The sequence below is a fragment of the Schistocerca gregaria genome, chromosome 3 (genome assembly GCF_023897955.1).
Source record: "Schistocerca gregaria isolate iqSchGreg1 chromosome 3, iqSchGreg1.2, whole genome shotgun sequence".
Taxonomy (NCBI): domain Eukaryota; kingdom Metazoa; phylum Arthropoda; class Insecta; order Orthoptera; family Acrididae; genus Schistocerca; species Schistocerca gregaria.
In genome coordinates, this window is record NC_064922.1 from 339,938,749 (window position 1) to 339,955,556 (window position 16,808).

A 16,808-nucleotide genomic window follows, 5' to 3' on the forward strand; every position below is an offset into this window, starting at 1 on the left:
CATGCCAACTGGAAGGTTGAACAGTGGGCCAATGTTCTTTTTGCAGGTGAGTCCCGATTTGGTATGGAGAGTAATTCTCAACTTTCAGGTCTGGAAGGAACATGGAACATGATTTTAGCACCAAAACATTATGGAAAGAGACTGATATCAAGGAGGATTCTTAATGGTGTGGGCAGGGATTATGCTGACCAATCAAACACTTGTTTGTAAAGTTGTACGGGTGAATCCGCAAGGTTTAATTGCTGTCAGGTATCACGACAAGATTTTGGGCCCTTATGTGTGCTTGTCACAAGGTGGGGTAGGCCCAGACTTCGTACTGATGGACGATAATGCTCAACCTCATGGAACATGGGTGGTTAATGTTTTATTGGAAACATGGCATATCCTCCACACTCTCCTGAATTAAATTCCATACAGCATGTCTGGAATGCACTAGGGAGACAGTTTGCATCACGTCAGCATCCACCAACCATTTTCCAAGACTTGGGAGCAGCTCTGCACGAAGAATGGGCATTATTGCCTCAACATGAGACTGATGACATCACTCTCAGCATACCACATTGTTATCAGGCCTGTATTGCAGCCAGATATGGTAACACCCCAAACTGAGCACTTTAACCAGTTGAAGGAAATAACGAAGAACATTTTTGTCTACTGTTATGCCTGTTGCAGTTGTTTATGTTGTGCATTCTTTACATTGTTTCTACTTTACTATCACATGTTTGCACAGTTTACTGTCAAAATAAATGCAAGCTTGCAAAATTTCCATTTGTTACTTTAATTTTGGACACCAGTTTATATTTTTTGATTATGTCATCAGTGACGGGTCACCGATATGTAACAAGAAAAACTGTGGACCTGAAATACAACCCAATCGTACTTCCATTTTGCAGCATTACAGTCTGATTCACATTTCTCCCTGTCTATTGGACAATTCTTCCCCTGATCATTCCTAACTGCCTCAATGTCATCAGGACCGACCCAACCACCCCCCCCCCCCCCCACACACACACACACACTTGCTTGAATCTGTTAATATACAAAATGTTAAAATTGGGAGGGGTGGAGAGGGGTGTATGTGAGGGGGAGGGTGCTACCATGTAAATACAAGATTTTCTTGCTTTGGCTAAAATACCTTCATAACCACAAGGGTTGCTACTTTTCACGTAATAGTTTTGTAATTTCTCTAAGAGTTGCCTTGGCAAATTTGGTGTCATGATGAAGTATGCAGCGGATGTGCAACTAGATTTAGTGAATCTGCTTTTGATGGTCCACTTTTTGTCCCTGTGTTTTCAACTACTTATATGAAGAATTCATTGAATTTTGTGGCCAATGATTTAAATTTATTATCTGTCTTGCTGCTACTGTCTTTTGCTTTGCCAAGTCAGTTTCATTCCTAACACAGTTCTAAATAATGGAAGCAAGTTCTATATTTCAAGTTCCCATTAGACTAATTTATTGATATTACTGAAAGAGGTAAGCATCATAGCTGTGAAATTCATGGTCATTCTAAAAGTACTACCTTTTAGCTCATGGATAACTACAGCCTCATACATCATAAGCATTGAAACACTAATTGACGTGAAAGTACACAAATATGTTAACTTCGAATCAGTGAAATCACAGTCTGATTTCTGATTGTGTGCTTCTTTACCATAAAGTCAGAGAAGCTGCTATAGTGGTGGACATAATTTGGACTGGAATCCCAAGCAGCCTTACAGATTACAAACACTTGTTATTTAGGGGCATGATAGAGACCTGATTAAGAGAGTAGGACCAGACATCAAGATACAAAGACATGACCTGCAGAATGTGGTTTCCCATTCCACCAAATCCCACCTACGTTCAATCTCTAAGCACCTTGCTTCTTCAATATCTAGACTACAAATTAATGATGGGCATTTAAAAAGAAATCTGCATAGGCTACAACAGTGTGGAGACACCTTTCTGCTCTTGTGGAATACAGAGTGTGCAAGGTGTCTTAGGCGATTTGAAACTATGACAGATCTCTTACATGTCCTTGTAAAACTTGGGCATTCATTGACAACTAATGTGACCATCCTGTTATCAATGTATGATGACAGGTACTTACTATGTATTCTTCAAATGTACTAGCACTGCAGACATTTACATTAAAAAACTAAAACATGCAGCGTAAGGACCGAAAAAACTATGTCGAAAACATTTTACTTTAATTACAAAGACATTCAATAGTACTATTTCCTCAGCTCTGTATATAATTATGTATGTTTGTGACTTCAAATATCAATTTGGTGTGCTTCACACTGTATAGTACACACACACACACGGAGAGAGGAGCTAAAGCACTACCACCATTTGCTTAATAGTATGATGATACAACTTTGGAACACAATACAGCAGCAATGTGCAGGGCATGAGTTTGCCGAGTCCTGGGTGGTTCATTTCCGGAGGTATGTGGCACAAGATTTCTACGCACATTGCAGAAAAGATTACATAAAATAGGGGATGATGGTTTATGGGTGTGAAGCTGGTACCTGATAGCATCCCATGTGAGTTCCACGGGTTCAGGTCAAGCAAAATTGGTGACCAAGACACACACACACACACACACACACACACACACACACACACACACACACACACACACACACAGCCACTGCCAGGAGGGCCAGGTTATCACAGGTTAGCAAAGGTGGATTGGTATTTCCTGGACTCACACTTAAACTGCCTATGGAGCTGTCTGGAGTCTAATTCCAGATGACTAGTGATGGAAACACTACAATAACGATTTGTGTTTCTACAGCCCTTCCCAGGATTTAAAACTAGAATTTAAAATTGCCCCTCACCATGATTTGGAAAAGTGTCAGGATCCCAAATGAGGTTAAAAAGGATGAGGAGGATTTCTTAGCTGTGTCCTGTAAGATGCTGTAACATAATTTAAACTACCTTATAGTGACGCTGAAATTTATTCCTGAAATTCAACTTAGCTGCAATAGGTATGGATGTACTACCTCAGCACCATAAGAAAATGCGTGCCGGATCCAAACTTGAACTCTGATTTCCTGCATACCACAAGCGGCTGCTGAACCAACCCAAACTTCCATATGCCAAACACCTATCTGTTTCTCATCATGGATTATTAATTTATGTACCCACACTCACACATCTTGTAATTCCCATGCAGCTTGTAGAATCAAGACAACAAGAAATCATAAAGTATCATGGTCTTTTTTTCACAGGCCTGTTTTCACCTTATTTCTAGCCTACAACTTCTCATTGTCTTGATGCTAAAACCAGCACAGGACTCACAAGATGTGCATGTGTGGGTACATGAATTAATAATATATGAGAAGACATAGATATGTGTGTGTGGCATATGAAAGTTTGGGTCAGTCCAGGGAGCATGCTTAGATAGCCTGAATGTAAGGCAACCACTTGCAATAAGTGGGGAATCCAGATTCAAGTCCTGGTCTGGAACAAATTTTCATGCATCACTTCAGGCAATATACCTGTACCTATTACTGTTAAACTGAATTTCAGGAATAAATTTCAGTATTCGAAACTGTAGTTCATCAGCAAATATAAACTGACAATGCATGTCACAAATCACAGATACTGCAAAATCCAGATCCCACATGGAAAAGGGTCAACAAATATAAACTTACAGTGCATGTCACAAATCGCAGATAATGCAAAATCCAGATCCCACAGGGAAAAGGGTCAAATGTATTACTCATCACAAGCAGTTGCTGCACCAGTGCAAATGACTATGTGTTCCTCCTACTTGCCCCCACATGAGGAGCTACATGACCAGGCTCTCTGTGACCTCCTTAATCAGCTACCTCAGTCCCGCCTCCCCTGCAAATACCAGGTGCAGAACAATTGAGAGCCTTCTCATGTCCTCGTATGCATGTTTGTTGAACATGGGGAGGTACACTCACTTCAGCACTACAATAGGGTCTATTACTGTTATTCTCTTGGTTTGCTCTCTAGCCCTTGCACACAAGGCTCAAAGGGAAGTGGTCAACGACCAGCACTCAAGTGATCACTTCTTGATCTGGATTCCCTGGACACAGTGGTGCCCAAAGGAAAGCCTCCAAGATGGATGCTCAGTAGGGCAGACTGGATACTCCACAGACAACTCGCTGCGTTTAAGTGCCACGACAGTATCCAGGAATGCACAGATGATATTACCAAAAGGATGCCCCATGCTTCTGAAGCATCCTTTCTATAGTCTCCAGACAAGCTGAAAAGGCAGCCTGTCCCTTGAGGGAATGACGAATGCCACTTTGTAGCCAGGACAGGGCAGACAGCTCTGCATAGGATCAAGTGCAGGTCAACTGCAGAGAACCTCATATCCTTTCATGTAGTGGGGGCACAATGTCACAACATTATTACAAACAACAGTTCCTGATCACTGTAAATTGTTCTGCTGAAAGTGTGGCTGCATAGGATATCATCAGGAGAGTCTCTGGGAGAGGAGGAAGGTGCCCAGTGGCTGCTGTAATGGGGACTGGAAGTCTCCAGACGAACAAGCAAAACATTGACCAAACTTTGGGTGCTACTGCTAGTCAGCATTCAGCTTTCTGATGCTACAGAGTAGCTGCTCAGAGTGGCAGTTGGGACTTCAGTTTCACCACTGATGAAGTAGCTTTTGAGGTACCACTACTTTTATACTTAAAATACACTCAATACACCAATTCAAATGTGTCCACCCACAGCCATAGTGATACTGACAGTTTATAAATGACTGCTCAAGCAGGTAGGAGTGAGAAGATTTGAGGCTTCCCACCTCCTACCAATTTCTGTACCATTCCTCTCCTGTCTAAACACTGTACTCAGTTTTTTCTCCATCCCCCCCCCCCCCCCCCCCCGGATGCCCTTCTTTATTTCCATTTTGTCACTGTCACATTCAGAACCCTCATTTTACCTGTCTTGACATGAGAGAGAGAGAGAGAGAGAGAGAGAGAGAGAGAGAGAGAGAGAGAGAGAGTGTTCAGTATGTCCTCCATGGATGTAAACCATTCCATGGCCTTGATACATGTCAATAATCGAGAGCAAGTCACAGCGGAGAGCCGTGGGGTGAACTGAGTCCTTTGGGCCATGTGAAAGGCCCACGCGAAGCCACGGCCTAAGTGTACTCCGTAGAAGTGTACGCAAATGGACCTCAAGTATAGGTGGTAAAGGCAAGGACTCCAGTTCAGATAGAAGGGATCCGATGCGAACTACAATTGAGAGCCCTACCCTAAGCAGCCTATACGAGAGATGAATAGCCATGGGTGGGAAAAGAAGACGGTAATTCGGATTCACAGGGGAACTACAAACATGTGCAACATACTTAGTGAACAGTTGTGCATGCCTGACTTGAAATGGAGGAACTCCAGCCTCAGCCAGTACGCTGGTCACCGGACTCATCCTAAAAGCTCCCATCACTACTCAAATGCCACAGTGGTGCACTGGGTCAAATAAATGCAACGCTAACGGTGTCACTGAACAATAAACCAGTCTCCCATAGTCAAGACAGGATTGAAAGAGAGCTCTGAAGAGCTGCAGCTGTGTAGAGCGATCTGCACCCTAGTTGGTGTTGCTCAGGCAGAGGAGGGCATAGAGGTGCTGCCAGCACTTCCACTTAAGCTGACGAAGGTGAGGAAGCCAAGTCAATCAGACATCAAAAACCAGTCCTAAAAATTGGTACATCTCCACTACAGTGAGGGGATTGTCAGTAAGGTAAAGTTCTGGTAGGCACCGCTCAGCAACACCTGTACTGGTGGGGCAGTACAAAATGCAGAAGTCTTCTGCATACAAAGAGGGTGAGATGGCAGCCCTACAGCTGCTGCTAGACCATTAATGGCCACTAAAAATAGAGATACACTAAATACAGAACCATACAGGATCCCATTCTCCTGGATATGGGGGAACTACGGGAGGCACCAACTTGGACACGGAAAGAACGAAGCGACAGGAAATTCTGTATAAAAATCGGGAATGGGCCTCATTGACCCCCACTCGTATAATGTGGCAAGGATATGATGTAGTCAGGTGGTCTCATACGTCTTTCATAAATCATAAGAGACGGCAACAAGGTGTTAACGTCTGGTAAAGGCTGTTCGGATGGCATACTCGAGGAACACAAGGTTATCAGTGGTAGAGTGACCTAGGCAGTAACTGCCATGGCACGGAGCCAGTAGGGCACCTGACTCCAGGAACCGACCCAACCTAACCGCCGACACACCATACATTCCAGCAGCTTACAAAGAACGTTGGTGAGGCATATGGGCCGACAGCTATCCACATCAAGTGGGCTTTTACTGGGTTTGAGCACTGGAATGATGGTGCTCTCCCGCTAGTGCATGCAAAGATGCCATCTCACCAGATCCAGTTGAAGATCGCAAGGAGATGTTTAATCATCTGCCTGTGGAACTGATCGGGCTCAGGAGCTGTGTCTGAGCAAGCTCCCACTCTGTAAATAGGGCATTATAGGGTTCACTGTGGCGTGAATGAGAGGACTTTCCCTTCCATCCGCTGCCTGAGAGTGAGAGTGCAAAAGGCTGGGGAGGGGAGGGGGGGGGGGGGGTTGTGAGGGAGGGAAATGATTTAGGGTCATACCTGTTGGCATTGTATTCGATCTTGCCCTTCTTAGAGACTGCTGGTGCCATAATACGGTCACCAGTAAGAGATGACTTAGTCAGCTTCATTACAGGTCATCTGACCTGATGCCACCCACTCTGATCAGGGGCTCTCCCCATGGATGCCACCCAGCCACAGCAAAGGCCAACTGGCATGATAGCCATTGCCAGAAGTCCTGATGCCTCAGGAAGACAGGCATCTACTCCTTGGCATACAGGGGGAGTTTACAGCTCAGGCATCAGCAGTGCAATCCCTGTGTTGTCAGGGGGCTACCACCAAATGAGTACATGACAGCCCCACCACAACGGACTATCTACCGTGCTGGATATTGGGCGCAGAGAAATCTAATATTGTCATGGGGGAAAAAGAGGACAGGAGACAATGGAAGAAGATGACATACCTCGTAAAGTGTCCTTGCTCAAATAGTTGAATCACAGGTGGAGATGCAAAGCCATGATAACAGATTCATGGTGATCGAATCTAAGGGCACTATGGATAACACGTGCACCACGTAAGGCATCCTTCCCCATATGGCCCGCACTTCTGTAGAATTTTGAAAGTGGCAGGTCAAGCCATAGAATGGGACCTGAACTCACAGGGCCGAAAAGGGTGAGACTCCTTTCAATAGCCTCTTACAACAGGCAGGAATACCTCAGGCCTTTTCTAATCCCCGGACCCGCAGGGGGAGCGTGGTAGGTATAAAACTAGGCATAGTTGGGAGATGCTCAATGATGTACATTTGGCTGTAAAGAGGGCATTGCATGAAGGCCTTTGAAGACTACCATAGCAGATTATTATTGAAGGACCCCTCACAAAACCAAAAAAAATATCTGGTCATATGTAACATTATATATGTACTGATAATGATACCAAAGTTAGTGTCAAGACACTCATGGATGAGATAGGAACTGGAAGCGTGGATAACAAAGCAAAAGTAGAAATGTTGAATTCCATTTTTAAATGTTCCTTTACAAAGGAAAGTCCAGGAGTATTATCTTAATTTCATTTTAACACCACGGAAAAGATGAATGATATGAATGTTAGTATTAGCGCCATTGAAAAATAGCTGAAATTGCTAAAACTGAACAAAGCTCCAGGGCACAATAAATACCTATCAGATTCCATGCCAAATTTGTGGCTAAGTTAGCACCTCTTTTAAACAAAATCTACCACTGATCCCTCAAATTGAAATCTAGACACAATAGATGGAAGAAAGGACAGGTTAGACTCCTCTATAAAAAGTGATCTACAAAACTACCGTCCAATACCCTCGACATCTATTTGTTGCTGAATCTTAGAACATATTTTGAGCTCAAATGTAACACGGTATCTTGAACAAACTGACCTCCTCCACGCTAAACATCAAGGATTCGAAAACAACTGATCATGTGAAATCCAGTTCACACTTTTCTCACATGACATCCAACAAGCTATGGACCAAAGCCGTATGGTAGATGCACAGTATTTCTCAATTTCCAAAAAGCATTTCACTCAGTATCAGAAGATTATGATTATATGGGGTAACAAGCAAAATTTTTGATTGTTTCTACATTTGCATCTACATCCACACAGGTACTCCGCAAGTCACTGTACAGAGTGTGGCGGAGGCTACCCTGCATCCTACTAGTCATTTCCTTTCCTGTTCCTCTTGCAAACAGAGCGAGGGAAAAACAACTGTCTATGTGGCTCAACATGAGCCGTAATTTCTCATATCTTACCTTTGTGGTCACTATGCACAGTGTATGTTGATGGCAGTAGAATCGTCTGGCAGTCAGCTTCAAATGCCAGTTCTCTAAATTTCCTCAATAGTGTTTTGTGAAAAGAACATAGTGTTCCCTCTAGGGATTCCCATTTGAGTTCCCAAAGCACCTCTATAACACTTACATGTTGTTTGAACCTACTGGTAAGAAAGCTAGCAGACCTCTGAATTGTTTCAGTGTCTTCCTTCAATCTGACCTAGTACAGATGCTAAAAACATGAGCACTACTCAAAAATAGGCTGCACCAGTGTCGTACATGCGGTCTACTTTACAGGTGAACCACTCGTTTTCAAAATTCTCCCAATAAAAGCTGACCATGCACCTTCCCTACCACAGTTTACACATGCTCATTCCATTTCACATTGCTTTACAATGTTACATCCAGATACTTAATGACTAGGCTGTGTCAAGTAGGACACTAGTAATGCTATATATGGACATTACAGGTTTGTTCTTCCTACTCATGTGGATTAACCCACATTTTTCCACATTTAGAGCTAGTTGCCACTAATCACAACAACTAGAAATTTTGTCTAAGTCGTTTTGTTACTTCTTACAGTTGCTCAACTTCGACACCCTACCATACACCACAGTATCATCAGCTACCAACTGCAGGTCACTGCCCACCCTGTCCACCAAAGCATTTATGTACACAAAGAACAATAGCGATCCTATCACACTTCCACAGGGCACTCCTGATGATATTTTTGTCCGTGATGAACATTCACTGTCGAAACAAGATATCTTCAAGTCAGTCACATATACGTGAAATTATTCCACATGCTTGCAACAGCCTTTAATGGGTCACTGTGTCAAATGCTTTCCGTAAATCTTGGTATATGGAATCTGTCTGTTGCTCTTCATCCATAGTTCACACTATATATCACGTGAGAAAAGGGGAAGCTGAGTTTTGCACAAGTGATGTTTTCTAAAACCAAGCTGATACATGGGCACGAGCTTCTCAGTCTCAACAAAGTTTAATATATTCAAACTGACAATATAAGGATTCTGCAGCAAAACTGAAGTAAGGGATATTGTTGTGTAATATGGTCGGTCTGTCCTTTTACCTTTCTTGTATATTGGAGTCACCTGCACTTTTTTTGGTCACTTGGGAGTTTATATTGAGTGAGAGATTCACAATAAATGCAAGCTATGTAAGGGGCGAATGCCATAGGGTACTCTTTGTAAAACCACATTGGGATTCCATCCGGACCTGGTGATTTATTTGCTTTCAAATCTTTCAATTGTTTCTCTAAGCCAGGACACCTGTTACTATGATGTCTATACAGGAGTCTGTCCAATGGTCAAATGACACTATGTTTGCACAAGTCGCCTGTGCGAATGATTTCTTGACCATGAAATTTAATCATTTTGCTATCTTCAACTGCCAGATGAGACTGGTCAATAAGGGATTGAATGGGAGTCTTAGACCTGCTTACAGATTTTGCATAGGACCAAAATTTTCTCAGGTTCCCTGCCAGTTCATTTGCTACGGCATGATGATGGTAGTTGTTGCATGTTTCACGCATAGATCTTTTCACAGACATATGAATATCTACTAACCTCTGCTTGTCATCATTTGCATGTTCTCTTTTGAACCAAGAGTGTAACAGCCTCTGTTTCCTCAGCATCTTCCAAATTTCATTATTGAACTATGGTGGTTCTTTTCCATCTTTCATCCACTTACTAGGCACATAACACCCCAGACCACGATTTACAATCAGTTTAAACTTTGCCCGTAATTCCTCTGCATCCACCTTACTGGAACTAAGCAATGCCAGTTCAATGTCTAACAGAGATGCTAACAATTACTTATTGCTCTACGTAACAGTAACACTTTCCTAGCTTTCTTGACTGATTTATCAACATTCGTAATCACAGTTGTTATAATGTCTTCATGATCGCTAAGCCCCATTTTTACACTGCAATTGTCAATAAGATCAAGTCTATCTGCAGTTACAAGGTCAAAGATATTTCCAATACATATGGGCTGCCGAGCTAGCTGCTGATGACAGTTTTCAGAAAAAGTATTCAAAAGTATTTCATGTGACTGTCTGTCTGTCTGTCTGTCTGTACCCCCACAATGAATCCATAGACATCCCGGTCTATACCTGGCAGGTTACAGTTGCCTCCAACTAGTATTGCATGATCTGGGTATTTACATGCTGCTGACAATAGACTTTCTTTGAATGACTTTATAACTGTCACAGTAGAATTGGATGGCCAGTAAAAACATCCAACAATCAACTTGGTTTCACCTAGACCAGTTATACATGACTCAACATCTTCATTGTCACACTCAACATCGAGCTCAATAGAGGTAATATTTTTGTTGACTGCAATGATCACTCCCCCCCCTCCTAATACCTTTAATCTGTCTTTCTGATATACATTCCATGACTCACTATGTAGGGTGTTACAAAAAGGTACGGCCAAACTTTCAGGAAACATTCCTCACACACAAATAAAGAAAAGATGTTGTGTGGACATGTTTCCGGAAATGCTTAATTTCCATGTTAGAGCTCATTTTAGTTTCATCAGTATGTACTGTACTTCCTCGATTCACCACCAGTTGGCCCAACTGAAGGAAGGTAATGTTGACTTCGGTGCTTTGACTTTCATTTATGGGAGCATTTGAAAGCTCTTGTCTAAGCAACCCCGGTACCAATGTAGAGACTCTTTGTGCTCGTATTGTGGACAGCTGTGATACAATATGCCGTTCTCCAGGGCTGCATTAGCGCATCAGGAATTCCATGCGACGGAGGATGGATGCATGTATCCTCGCTAACGGACGACATTTTGAACATTTCCTGTAACAAAGTGTTTGAAGTGACGCTGGTACGTTCTGTTGCTGTGTGTTTCCATTCCATGATTAATGTGATTTGAAGAGAAGTAATAAAATGAGCTCTAACATGGAAAGCAAGCGTTTCCGGACACATGGCCACATAACATATTTTCTTTCTTTGTGTGTGAGGAATGTTTCCCTAAAGTTTGGCCGTACCTTTTTGTAACACCCTGTATGTCTCAGGTTTCAGCCAGCTCTCAATCCCAAGAATAATTTTAGTGTGATAACTTTCCTGGAGGGAAATAAATTCTTGAACTTTATTACAAATACTTCGACAGTTTACTGATAAAATTTTGAAAATCGAAGTGTCTTTATTCTGAATGTCATCTGACTTACCTTGCTGTGTATTGGCTGGCAAGTGTTCATCAGAGCACCTCAAACTACCATCTAGTACAAAAAAACCCTCATGTGCACTCCACCAGAATCCTGCTAGCCGAGCAGCTCCTTCCTTTGTGTAGTGTACGCCTGACCTATCAAGAGGAGTCCTACAAATCCCAACATAATAATACAGGGTTAGAAATCTGCAACCAAGACCATCATGAAGTCAACAAACGCTTTCATTGAGACCCGCCACTGGGCTCCAAAGCAAAGGACCCTGATCAGCTCTGGGAACAATGCTGCAAACCGCTAGCTCTGCTTGCACCCTATGCATACGGCCAGCAGTCTTCACCTCCTTCGCCAGCCACCTGTACAAACTAAGGATAGCCTCAGGGCCCATGTGACACGCATCACTGGTGCCAACATGACCCACAACTTGCAGATGACTGTAGTCCGCACACTCGAAAGCCACAGGCAAGGCAGCCTCCACATCTCGGATGAGGTCCCTGACAGACATACTGATTGCACATTGGCTTTCTTTCCAGCCCTGAATGTTATCTGCCGAAGGGCCTCCATAATGTGCCTAACATTGGAGCTCCTGCTGTGTGCCTGCTTGGACCCTGTTGAAGGAGCGACTCCCTGCCCACTCACAGGAGCAATGGGCGAGGCCAAGCAGCCAGTTTCCACATTGGTTCTCTGCCTCTAGCAATGTGAATGCATTACAACCCACCACTTACCCTTGTGGAGGCAGATCCATGGTGCTGCATGCACTAGGAGGTGTCTTGGAAGTAGAGCCCATAGGCAAAACAAATGACACCTGAGCTGTCCCATGTAACATGCCAGATTCTCCAACACCGCTAGTCCCTGTAGGTGACTGACCATAGCCAAATGCACATTCAGCTGTTTGTGAACTGCAGCCAGTTCCTCCTGCAACTGCGCACAGTATGCCCACATCCTAAACATCTTACCAAGACTAACTGTAAAGCAAACAGAATCCTAAACATGCAACTTGCTACCCTCCTGATGTGTCACCAATTGATGCTAATGCATTAATGTGCTATGTAGCTGGCTGTTCAGTAAGCAACTATTGCACTACAGAGTGAACAACTAACAAAAATGAGAGATTAAAGTCTTAAACAGAAAAACATGCACAAAATTTAATAAATATAGTATGACAAAAACACAGCAAAAGTTAAACACTTAACCTGCTGGTTTGTAGATGTATATTAGCTGAGAGTTGGAGCCTGACTGGGGATTTCTTGGTAAGGAGGAAACACCATGTTATCTCAGATGGAGAGTTGACAAAGAATGTAGAAGTAACCATAGGCGTGCCTCAGGGAAGTGTGTTGGTATCATTGTTATTTTGTTGTTCGTGTTGTATATTAATGACCTTGCAGACAATTTGAACAGCAACTTGGCTTTCATAGCTGCAGATACCTATAAACTATCTGAGAAAATCTGCACAAATATTCTGGCAAATCTTGATAAAAATTTCTAAGTGGTGCAAAGATTGGCAACTTGCTTCAAATATTCAGAGCTGTAAAATTATGTGCTTCCTAGAATGAGAAAATGTCAACTCATACAGATACACAGATGTAACACTTTGTAGACACATGAAATGGAATACTCATATAGGTACAGTCGCAGATAAAACAGGTGACATACTTCACTTTACCCATAGAATATTAGGGACAGGCAAAATTGCTTACAAATCACTTGTGTGACCCATCCTAGAATATTACTCAACTGTGTGGGACCTGTACTAAATTAGACTAACAGAGGTTACTGAATGTATACATAGAAGGTTTACTTGACCCATGGGAGAGTGTCACAGAGATGCCAAAGAAACTGAACTGGCAGACACTTGACAATAGATGCAAATTATACAGTGAAGGTCTATGTACTAAGTTTCAAGAAACAGTTTTAAATGATTAAGCTGGGAATTTACTACAACTCCCTACAGATGGCTTCCATAAGGGTTGTTAAAACTATAGTGGGTTAATTACAGCACGCATGGATGCATTTAAACAGTCATTCTTTCCATATGTGAATGGAACAGGAAAAAGGCTTAACAACTGGTACAGTGGGAAGTACCATCTGCCATGCACTTCACAGCGGTTTGCATAGTATGGATGTAGATTAGATTAACAGTTACAGTCAAGTTGGATGTTTAATGCAGTAAGTCAGGTATTAAAGTTAGAAAATGTGTATATGTCTTGAGGCTATATTCAACCAATATTTGAGAATGAGAGCACTTAGCGACATCCAATAAACTTTACTCCAATTCTGTCATTCTCAATAAAAACCTCCCACCAATAGTTGTGACACAGTGGATACAATGGTTCCCGTCACTGAAGTTAAGCTACACCAGCAGTGGCCAGTATTTGGAGGAGTGACCATTTGGGTATATGCTGTGTGATGTTGATAATTTTCCCTTTGACTTCTTAGCAGATGGGCAGGAGGAGTTGTAGCAGCATGTAAATCCCAGAAAACTCAGGTGGCTGAAACTGCCCTTCAGTGTCTCCCAGCCAATCATGCCATATTACTTTATTTTAATTACATCCCCACAAAATAATCAAAAGGAAAAAGTTAATCACATTTTCGCTGTCCATGCAGTAAAATTACTGTATAAGTCATGACGTTTTAATTCACTCCTTCTTTACTAGGCCTACTAACTCTTTCCACAGCATATTTTGCAGACACCACACGAACTACCTGTAAAATTATATCACTGTACAACACACAGTTCAGGAGGTATGATGTCAGAGACACCAGGTTGTACAAAAAAAATCAGTTAACATCAAGTATTTAACACATTTATTAATTTGTAAAAGAATAATATATGTAAAGCTCTTTTATATGTGGGAGTTCATTTTTTACAGAACCAAGTGGGAGGTTACTCATTACGGATACTAAAGAAATATGGATAAGAATATCAAGACTTGCACCTAAAATAAACAAAAGGTATTCCACGAGAATCACTGAAAGCTTTGCACCAAAGGGTGCTCAAACCATTGTGAGTATAGAAGACTTCTATGATGGATTGCAAAAATGAGAAAATGATAGTAAATCTCAGTACATGATGAGATTGACTGATAGCACAAGATATTAATGATCATACAATAAATGAGACACATGGTGTAAAATTCTGCATGAATGACAAGTTCAAAAGGAGTCAGCACAAAGATAAACTACCAAAGCAGCTTACAGCTGGATGTATTTTGTGCTTAGAAGTATCTCCCATTGCACTGATCTGAAGATGAGTATGTGAGCTTATTTTGCATGTTTTCACTGCTTGCTCTCATACAGAATTTTCTTTTGGTGTCATACCCATTAATAAAACACTTATTCAGCTGAAGCAAGCAGTAAGAATATTGTGGAACAAAGATACACATACATGTTGCTGAGGCTTCTTTAAGAATATTGGAATGCTTATACTCATTTCCTGCTTTGTTTTCTTCTTAGGGCTTAAGTTTTAAGTTGCTTATGATAAAATCAATTTCACCTGAATTGTGGTTTGCACAGTCATAACACAATACACAAAAATAATTTTCAAGTAGGCTTTGCCTACTTATCTAGCGTTCAGACTGCAGTTGAATACTTTGCTTTAAAGGCAATCAACATGCTCTCACCTAGCCTATGTAAGAAATTAGGAATCTCCAATAAAAAACATACCTAATCAGCAACTACATCAAAAAATTCTCTGAATATCTAGGTCAACGATTGAAAAGTTATGTCAACTACAAGACAAGTATCAGTGTTCTTCGTAAAAGTCACATGAAAAGCACCCTCTATTTATACATGCAGTAATTATTTTCTTTAAAGATATCGATGCAATCTAGAAAATAAAGGGCATCACCTGATCAATGTGGCAGTAAATGTCGCTTTTATACTTTGTTGTACGTGATGTTTTATTTATACCACGTTGTAAACAGATTATGTTTTGAATGGCAAATAAAAATTTTGGCCCTATTTGTAAATCACATCAGTAACTCGAAATATGTTGCCACGCAATACAACTTAATTCATAACCGCCAATTTACGTTTCAATAAATATCCTTCACTTCTAAGATATTAATCTGCCAACTTTGGGGTTAAAATTTCGCGTGAGATCGTATAATGTACATCTATTGGTGACATTGATCTACGTTTAGTCTATAAGCAGTTGTTAATTATGCCCCGAACTTCATTAAAACCATGGAATATTGCGTGCTACGACAAAAATTTCATTTACTATAGCGGTTTTGTGTATCCTTATATCGTAAGATGGGAGGTCATGAATTTTAGCAGTGTCGTTTTCTAACGACCTAAGTAACTAATGAGTTCATATATTTTGCATTAGCTTTGAATTATAATTTACTTCATTACACTTTACAGCAAAGATAATGTTTTCTTTCTACAATATAAAGGACTATGACAATATTCCGAAACTTCAAATGGGAGAAAATTGCTTTTAGTTCCAACCTGTACCAATTCAAAGTGCTCAGTATATGTAAACACACAGCGCCCACCGCAAGACAAATGACAGTTTCGGTGCGCATAACAGCTACGCTCCCGTAAACCCGTAAAACAGTTTATGTCTGCTAATAAATATCCATTACTGCTAAAAGCTTTTGCAATATGACCAACGGTGTAAAAAAATCCTATTATCAATCAAAATAATTTCCGATCTTCAAACACCTTTATTTTCTGCAATACTGCTCTGAATTTCTTTGACTGACAGATAGGCGACTTTCAGTGAACTAAAATGCACACCGTTTAGCGCGAGTTTGGAACTGTGAAAGAGGGAATGACATGAAATAAAGGTATTTGTCACTTCGTAAACTATTTCTGTATTCTTTAGTAGCGTTGCTGTCTGCATAAACTCTTTAACTATAAACTAATTGTTTGTGCTACATTTTTTAACCCTTTAGATCGATGTATCATTGGTCTACATCTATCCAATTCAAACCACCGACTGGTGCATGGCAGAGGGTACGTCCCATTTTACCAGTTACTAGGGTTTCAACTTGTACCATTCACGTATGGAGTGCAGGAAGAACGACCATCGGAATGCCTCTGTGCGTGCCGTAATTTCTCTGAGTACCCTCACGATTCCTATGTGAGAGATACATAGGTAATTGTAGTGTATTCCTAGAGTGATCGTTTCAAGCCGGTTGTTGAAACTTTAACAGACGTTCTCGGTGTAGATTATGTCTATCTTCGAGAATCTTCCAATTCAGCTCCTCTGTGACACTCTCCCATGGATTAAAAAATCTTTAACAGTTTGTGTTGCCT

At 41.4% G+C, this 16,808-nt stretch overlaps 2 protein-coding genes across 4 annotated transcripts in view; one reads left to right on the plus strand and one right to left on the minus strand.

Moving 5' to 3' along the window:
• The window catches only part of LOC126355996 (DNA ligase 3), a 538,466-nt gene extending 522,412 nt beyond the window's left edge, over positions 1 to 16,054 (minus strand). The window contains exon 1 of one of the 3 annotated variants that reach the window (XM_050006620.1): positions 15,996 to 16,054. The gene's annotated coding sequence lies outside the window, so the exon portion shown is untranslated. Of the gene's footprint in view, positions 1 to 15,390; positions 15,527 to 15,995 lie in introns of those variants that run through there. The other 2 variants (XM_050006621.1, XM_050006622.1) reach the window with 2 other exon arrangements.
• A 183-nt stretch (positions 16,055 to 16,237) lies between these two features.
• LOC126355997 (uncharacterized) overlaps positions 16,238 to 16,808 on the plus strand; it is a gene marked incomplete in the record, with an annotated part of 124,930 nt that continues 124,359 nt past the window's right edge. Inside the window, 1 exon segment of the mRNA XM_050006630.1 lies at positions 16,238 to 16,336.